This window comes from Cavia porcellus, unplaced genomic scaffold (assembly GCF_034190915.1).
Source record: "Cavia porcellus strain 051 isolate PalLab524CR breed Dunkin Hartley unplaced genomic scaffold, mCavPor4.1 scaffold_3, whole genome shotgun sequence".
Lineage (NCBI taxonomy): Eukaryota > Metazoa > Chordata > Mammalia > Rodentia > Caviidae > Cavia > Cavia porcellus.
The window spans coordinates 105,546,371-105,554,848 of NW_026947486.1; positions in this window are offsets into that span (position 1 = coordinate 105,546,371).

Consider the following 8,478-nt stretch of genomic DNA (forward strand, 5'->3'; position numbering starts at 1 on the left):
GAGGTCAAATAAGGCTAGGTAGAACCATGGAGAAACCAATCAGGAATAGATCTCCCACTCTCCACTATGAAAGCAGAGTGTTTTCAACTGAAGTACATTTACTCTGCTGACTGCGGTTTTTAGGGCAGCTGAGGTTTTCTGCATTGATAGGAACCAGCACACCCAAGACTCGACCTGGGATCGCTACTAGTGATCCTCTCGCTAAAAAACAAGTGACAAACTCAAGAAGCCCAACAGGTAGCCTGGAAGGCAGAGTGGCGGTTAAATAAACTAGGGTTGCAGCCCTGGCTCATAGCAGATACTTAGCCACTAAGTCCTTGGCATTTTCCCCAGCTGCGAGCACTGGGCCTTCCAGATGTGACACTGGACTTCTAGAGCACATTCATCTGTGTCATCTAGCACACAAACATTCCAGCAAGCTTTTCCATTTTATTCTTTGAAGCCTGCTAGGGAAGGCATGTGTAGCATAGCGTGATGGCAGGATACTCCAAAAGCTGTAGGTGGAGGGTTGAAGGAAAGCTTCAAAGCCCATGGAAGCTAGGGTGGTATAATTTACACAAGTCGGAAACAGACTCCAGCTGCTGACAGGCCTGAGTGAATCAATCAGGAATCAGGGCTCTTTTTGAATGTTAGGTTTATGTTGTGTAGAGGTCTCAGGGTCAGAGCCACAAACATCTATGTTCTGCAAACCATGGAGCTGTCGAAGGAGTCACAGCAGGCAAAAGACTGTGGAAACACAATCTTCTCAACAACTCCAGGTCCACAGATCACTTTGTTTCTTTTCTCTTTTACTAATTTCAAGGTAGATCTTTTTCATCTTATCCTTGGAGCTATGGGCTGCAAAAGCTTCTGAAACAGGGCCAAGACATTTTCTCCCCACCCACCTAGAATATGATGGAGCTATATTGAACCCTTGGCTGGATCATTTGACTCTGGGAAAAGAATTATCCTTCTTTAGGGTAAACAAAGGTTGAAGATACTAACAGGGATATTCCTGATTCCAAGAATTTACATTCAAAATGTTGCTTCACTGCAATTCTGAATGTGAGAGTCTGATCTATAAAAAGATACCAACATAGTAAATCTGCCCGATGCAGTCACTCTTAAAATTTTAGAGTAAGTTGTTGTATAGAACTCTAAATCAATAACTGCAACATACAGCCTACATGCTGACCTCATAAAAATAAAACGGTCCCCTTAATTTACATATTGGACAGTGGCCAAAACTGGAAGGCTTTGAAAATTCTAGCAGCATGGGCACTGAACTCTATAGGCTGGAATAAAAGAAAGAAAACAAAATTGTATTTCACTGTTCAGATGTCATGGTCACTTTCTCGTCACTGACACCCACAATATCTGACACCCACAATTTAAAGGACGAGGGATTGATTTTGCGTCATGGTTACAGTCTATGGTCAGCAGAACAGCATGGCAGTAGGGCCCGCACAGAGGAAAGTCTGCTCATGTCATGGTGGCCAGAAGCCAGAGAAGAGAGGAGCCTTGGAGGCAAAAGCACCAGGTCATACCCCTTCTGACTTGTCTCCTCCAGCCTGACACCACCTAACACCAAATCATCTTTAGCATGCATACTTCAGTCACCTTCCAAAAGGGCCACCTATGCACTCATGAGGCTCTTGGGGAACATCTAGGTATAAAATATAACACCTCAGTTAGATGTTAATGGATGACTGTTTTCATGTTACTGTTTACCTTGGACTCTAGTTTGCTTAGGAAGGAATTTAAGGAGCTAGAGCACCCTAGTGTAGGAACCTCCCACTAAATTTTTAACAGGGAATTAATATATCTCTTCACAAATGCCAGCCCAGAAGCTTCATGTTAATAGCTTGAAATCCACCATGGTAGATATATTTACACCACAGAAATCAGAAAACCTAGCAAATAAGGATTTTCATAGGTACTACATTGTTTTAATATTTATTGGCACACCATTGTACACAATATCATTGGCTAAAAACTTTTTTTTGCAGTCTAGCTACTCAATTATTGCTATGAAAGAGCACTAAATGGACAATGTAAATTAAAATCTATAGTTTAAGAAGCAAGATATTCATGAAGTAGAGTTACTACTGAAAAATCAGTGTTTTGAAGATGCTCTCATATAGGAACAGATAGTCATTTTGTAATAAAAAATACTTTAAGTGCAAATATTTCACCTGTATAACACATTCACCCATTGTAAGTCCACAATGATCTGTATCATGGGAGTTTCCTGCTGTTACAGTATGTTAGTTCATAGTATTTGCACATATTTATGAACACTACAGAAAAGATTTTTTGACTTTTATTTTCAGGGCATTTATAAAATAACCTAAAAACAAATCCCATAGGAATGTATGGAAGGTAAGTTTTATGCAGTTTCACAGCATCTCAATCATCAGGGGAGAAGACATTTTATTCCATTTCTCTCATGCTTAATTGAATGAGCAAAATGTTTTTAGTATGAAATATTACTAACATAATGCATAGAGAATAACATTATGAACTCCCAACAACTGATGTCCATTCTGTCTGTCTCTCTGTCTCTCTTTCAGAGGTAGCCGTTATCCTTAATTTGGCATTCAGAATTAACCACAATCTCTACATACTTTAAATCATCCACTAAACTATTTTGCTTTGTATATTTTATAACTTGATGCAAGTTCTATCATAGCATTTCTTTTTTCTTTTAATTGGTACCAGGGATTGAACTCACGATTCCTTGTGTATACAAATACACAAGGCAGGAGCTTATACCACTGAGCTAAATCCCCAGCCCCTATCATAGCATTTCTATCTGGCAATCTTTTTCTTGAGAGATTCACTGATGGTGACATGTGGCTCTGTATCATTCACTTTTATTTCCATATAGACTTTATTGTATGAAATTCCTTAATCTCATTATCTAATCTTGCACCTATGACCATGCATCTTCCAAACAATGCTGCTATAACTATTCTTGCATCTGCATGTTTGTCTGGGGTACATACATAAGACTAGGGATTGCTAAGCCATAGAGCATTTGATCTCAACTTTATTCATACTAGCAAACAGCTCACCAAGAGGTGGTGCCACTTTATGCCCCGAGTAGCAGTGTATGAAAGTTCTTTCTTCATGTCCTTCCCAACACTTGATATTATTAGAAATATATGTGGATTTCAAGCTCCAAATGCTCATATATAGAATGCCTGTTTTATACTGGTTCCAGGTATTTTGAGACTACCGGAGTTGTAAAAGGATAGGTAGAGAAATTATTTTAGCTTCTATTATTAGACTCCAAAATGTTATTGAGATTTTCCTCTTTTAAATCTTACTTACTATGGTTTCAGAGTTGCAACTCACTTGGTTACTTACATTTTAGTTATTATGTGATTTCTCATAACTTGCTGTGTAGTAGGGTGCATTCATGATCACACTGTGAACTATTAGCCAAGATAACTCAACCCAAGGCGCTCTTTCTTGTCTTTAGATCTTTCTGATTTTCTCTTTACTTTTTCTCTTCTGCTCCATTATGTTTCAATTTGTTCTCCAGACTTTTTAGTGGATCTACCTCCCAAATATATAGCTGAAATTTATCCTAGAGATGATTTACATTTTGTTTTGATGTGGGTCTCAGAAAATTTCCATTTAGCTTAATGAACTTATCCTCATAAATCCAACTTCACCCTTCTTAGCACACACCATTAATAGTTCTATTCAGTGAATGTGCACTGAAAATACCTTCTCAAAATGTAATATGCTTATTCATGTGTGAAAATCAGGTGACCAACACATAGTGCGGGAAGACCCTCACCAAATGCAAGGGAAAACTTAAGACAACTATGAAATGACTTTTAATAAAGCAAATGTATTTTGAATTAAAATGGAATTAAGTTTTTGGGGAATGTGTGCTGTGGACAGAACTGAGAGCCTTGTATGTGCTAGGCAAGTGATCTACTACTGAGCTACACTCCAAGACATAAAAAGTAAGTTTTCTGAAGAGATAGTCATAGTGTTGTGTTCACCTGTATTCCTAGAATATGGGGAGGCTGAGGCAGAAATGGAGTTCAAGACCAGAATGAGAGAACCAAATTCTAGGAAGAGTGGGAAGGAGGAAGAGGGTTAGGGAAGAGAGACAGGGAAAGAAGAGAAAACAAGAAAAGAGAGGGACGTGGGAAAGATAGAAAAGGAAATAAATCTGACTGTCACATATATTAATATCCTTTTGAGAAATAAAACGGTTTTAGGTTTTCTCTCTAACACTGGTTCATTACTGAGCATGCTGTCCCTTAAGACCTCTTGCAAACTGACCTTTCTAAATCAATGTACAGAAGTGTAACGAAATGTAGTAAGATAACTTGATTTGATATTTAATTGCTTGAAACTTGACTCATTAAATACTGTAGAATCTGATGTCCCTATGGGAAGAAGGTTCCTGTATTCTAGTACCTATTAATAATAAGCATTTTTGTCAGAGAGTCTGTGGGTGACACTGGACTGATTTCTAACGTTTAGTTAGAAACCAAGAAGAAAATCACATACCTAATTTCTCCTCAAGTGGAATATTTCTTCTTCTCTCTTACATTTTCCAAAATGTACTGTGAAATTCTGTCTTTTCTTAAGGGAATACTATAGCGCAGACATCAGAGTGTCTTTTAAAAACTACACTTCTTTTAAAGCTAAATCTTTTACACTACATTGTGAAACTCAAATATACTTTTGGAAATATCAACACTAAAACTTTTCAGCCAACACAGTAATAAATACCTGAATAATCACCTTAATTTTTAGGAAGTTCTTGAGAAATAGGTTAACATATTAAGTATTTCACTAATGGTGCTCCCTCAAAAGAGCTCAAGATAAGTTTAAATGCAAAAATCTATTCTTTGATAGGATGCTCACTGAGACATTAAAGTCAATCTCAATTTTATGTTTTTAAATAGATTTCATCAAATGAATGTTACAGATTCTTGTTCACCATCTCCTCCTCTATACCAGGGCACAAATTGTAGCTTCCAAGCAGGTTATAAAGAAACCATTAAGCCTGGCACTCTAAACTACCCAACCAAAGAGATCTTTGCAAAAACAAATGGTAATTCAGGAAAGAACTTCAGGTACCGAGGTGCTTCCCAAGGCTCCTTGGGCTCCACTATATGGATGCTCACTTTGGTGGTGTCAGTGTCAGCCATAAGCATGGCTATCTCAGTCCTGCATCTGGTTTTATTGCTTTCTTGTAGATTTGGGTGAGGAAACTTCAGGGCAAAACATTCTACTTTGGTTCTGGTCAGACCCCCCCCCCCCGTCTTTTCCCTCCGCTCTATCCTCTCCTTTCCTTTCCCTCTTTTTCTCTCCCTTTTTCTCTTCCTGCCCCTTTCCCTCCTCCCCCAACTCCCTATCCCAAGCAAGGAGCAAGGCTGAAGGGTAACATTTGATTGATCTACACATGGTCCCTTTAGGACTGAGTCACTAACAAGAAGAAAGGGATTTTCAGCTATAAAAGACACTACATAAACAGAAGAAAAAAGTGCATGTAGGAATTTAGGGCTGAGTATTTTTAACGTGGAATTAATACAATTGGATTTACATTGCAAGTACATTTACAATGTAATTAAATTTTGAAGACATAAAGGGAAATGTCTTCTATATTTTATCGTCACACACATTTATAGCCCAATAAAATTAATACAGTGCAGTTACATTTGTAAGCATATGCAAATATAGCATCCACTGAACAATGATGAAAACACTCAAGATTACAAGAGTGTATATGACTCTATAGAACTCAGTATTGTCTTACATGATGAAAAGCTCTAATTTACTACTGTGAAATTAAAACATTTTGTGCAGTGGAGTATCATTATTCAAAAATTGTATCTCCAAATTTGGCTTTCTAAACACAGGATCAATACATAAAAGAAATGTATTTTCATTTTACTGTTGTTGCAGAAGTATTAATTAGGTGAGATATCAATCATACACTCATTTAATGGGTCATTTATAAACCAGTCACCATGAATTTCAGCAACTGGACACAACACATAATTTATAAGCATTTTTAGTAAAACACATTTGGTTCATTGTACAAATTGTTATGCCAAATGATACCAGTGACACAGTCTTAAATCTTGATACAATATGTAAATGCATTTGAAAGATAAATTATATGTTCTGCATAGCTATTGTGTTTATCATTTATTAGAAAACCTTAAGATATCAATTTGATAGTCTAACTGACAAACCACTTGAGATACCAATTTGATAGTCTAACTGACAAACCATGATTCAAAAGGCAGAAATTTCAATCTATTGTCTGCAATGGCCTATAATACAAAATCTTTCAAATATAAATTTAATAGTGAGTGCAACAACTGACCGTGTGTTTCTAAAAAAGTCACAGAACATCTCTCAAAAAGAAATATATATTCATGTACTACCTTTTGACTTCTAGAAAGAAAAAACAATATAACTTAAGAAAATTTTTACTCAACTATATTTTTCCAGCAAATAAAAAGTTAAGAACTGAAAAGTAGAATTTTTTACAGAAGGGTATCTTTGCAAATATGAATATTTAAGTTAATGCTATGATGGCTCTCTGTTTCAATGTGTAAATGGTAAACTTCAACATGTCTAAACTATAAGACTTTTAACCTCGGATCTTTTTGGAACAAACATAAAGATCAGGCAAAGTGTTTCAGTATCTTTTTGATTCACTAGTCTATAGAAACACAGAATAAAATAATAAGCTATCAAAAAATAAAGAAAATAATCTCTATTTCTCTTTTCTCTTTGAAGTGTTAGCATATATCATTACAGAAAAGCTACCAAAGTCATACAAGTGAAATTTTTTTATCTGTAAATGTTCAAAAGATCTCATTTCAGGTTTTCAGATGGAATCGTAATAGGTGCCATGAAAAGCTTTCAGTGGAAACAAAATAGCAGTGATCTTTCACCTGGGGAGAGAGGAAGGTGTGAAGATGGCTTCCCTAGGATGGAGACAAGCTATGAATGGTGATGACATCCACCACGGTGCTGAGGAAATTCTGAGAATGTTGTGGGCAGCGTGGGGTAAGCCTGACCATCGTGCTGCTCATCTGTAACACATTTAGGCAATATAATCTAGTTCATATCGCTAATGTTAAATTTTATTTTTTAAAATGTCTGTTCCTTCTCCTTTATTTCAAGAGGAACTTAGTTTCCTTATGGCCCTCAGAGGAGCATCTGCAAAATAATGAAGAATGATGTTAATACTCCACTGACTTTGAAGGCCAAAAGATCCATCACACTTTCAAGGTAATATCTCGTGGTTGTTTATTTTAACATGAAAGTCATTATTCAATTTAATAATAACTTTTTAAAGGTATCTATTTATGATGGATATAACTTCACTGGAAGCAAAGTAAAATACACAAAATTCACATTTATGGCCAGTTTCTTTATATATTGTACAAATTATGCTTTGTGCAAAAAGTTAATATTTAATGTGTTATGTCCTTAAGTATCTGAGAGAACTTTATATTCTATTTGCTCAATTGCAAGAAAGATGCTGGAAAATATTTTCAGAAATTAAATGATGGTGACAGTTGCACATAAATTCAACTGTGATTTTCGAATCTATTGATGGACATACCTTACCATACGTTTTAATAAGCCACATACACTATTTGTCTCTATAAAATATAATGTGACAGTGGCTCTCAATCAAACCCACTTGCTATTAGGGCAGTCAACCAAATTCTATTGTGAAGTATTCATTTGTTCTTTCAACATAAATTATAAATGCATGTTATTTGAAAGTAATATATATTTTAATAACATCCTAAGTCAGAAGCTTCTAGAGACTAGAGACCAATTAGATCTTCTCCTTTTATCTACTAATATACCACTCTGAAAAGAAACAATTAAACCTAAGGACATAACAATATAGTAGACTTCTATTTTCCCAGTAGCCATATACAGAGGAATATTGAAAAAGTACCCTTGCAGGGGAAAATACTAGTATCTTGGAATTAAAAACATGATTTTCCTAAGTAGAGTGTATGTATTCCAGCAAAAGTATGGTTAGCCCTACACTTCCTGAAAAATAAGCACAAGGCTCAAAATACACTGAAGTTGTCAATTAGCTATATACTTCTCAAAGAATGCAGATATGCCCTAAGTCTACTGGGGTTACAGTAATGAACTAATTTCAAATTAAAACTAATCAAATATGTAATTTAAATGTCCTGCAATAGTTAGCTAAACATAATATAATTAACTTTGTCCTCAATTAAGCATGAAGACAGCTGGCTCTACATTTAAAATGATGATAATAAAAGTTATGGAAAAAGTGACACTGGATATTCTTACTATTGAATGCAAATGTCAATACTATATGGAAGTTGCATGAATTCACTCAATTAAGCACATATTTTGACTCAGGTTTTCCCTCTTTCTTTCTTTCTCTCTCATTACCCACTCAAGAAAGCATAAAACAGTTGGCGGAGACAAAATAGCACTGCTCTT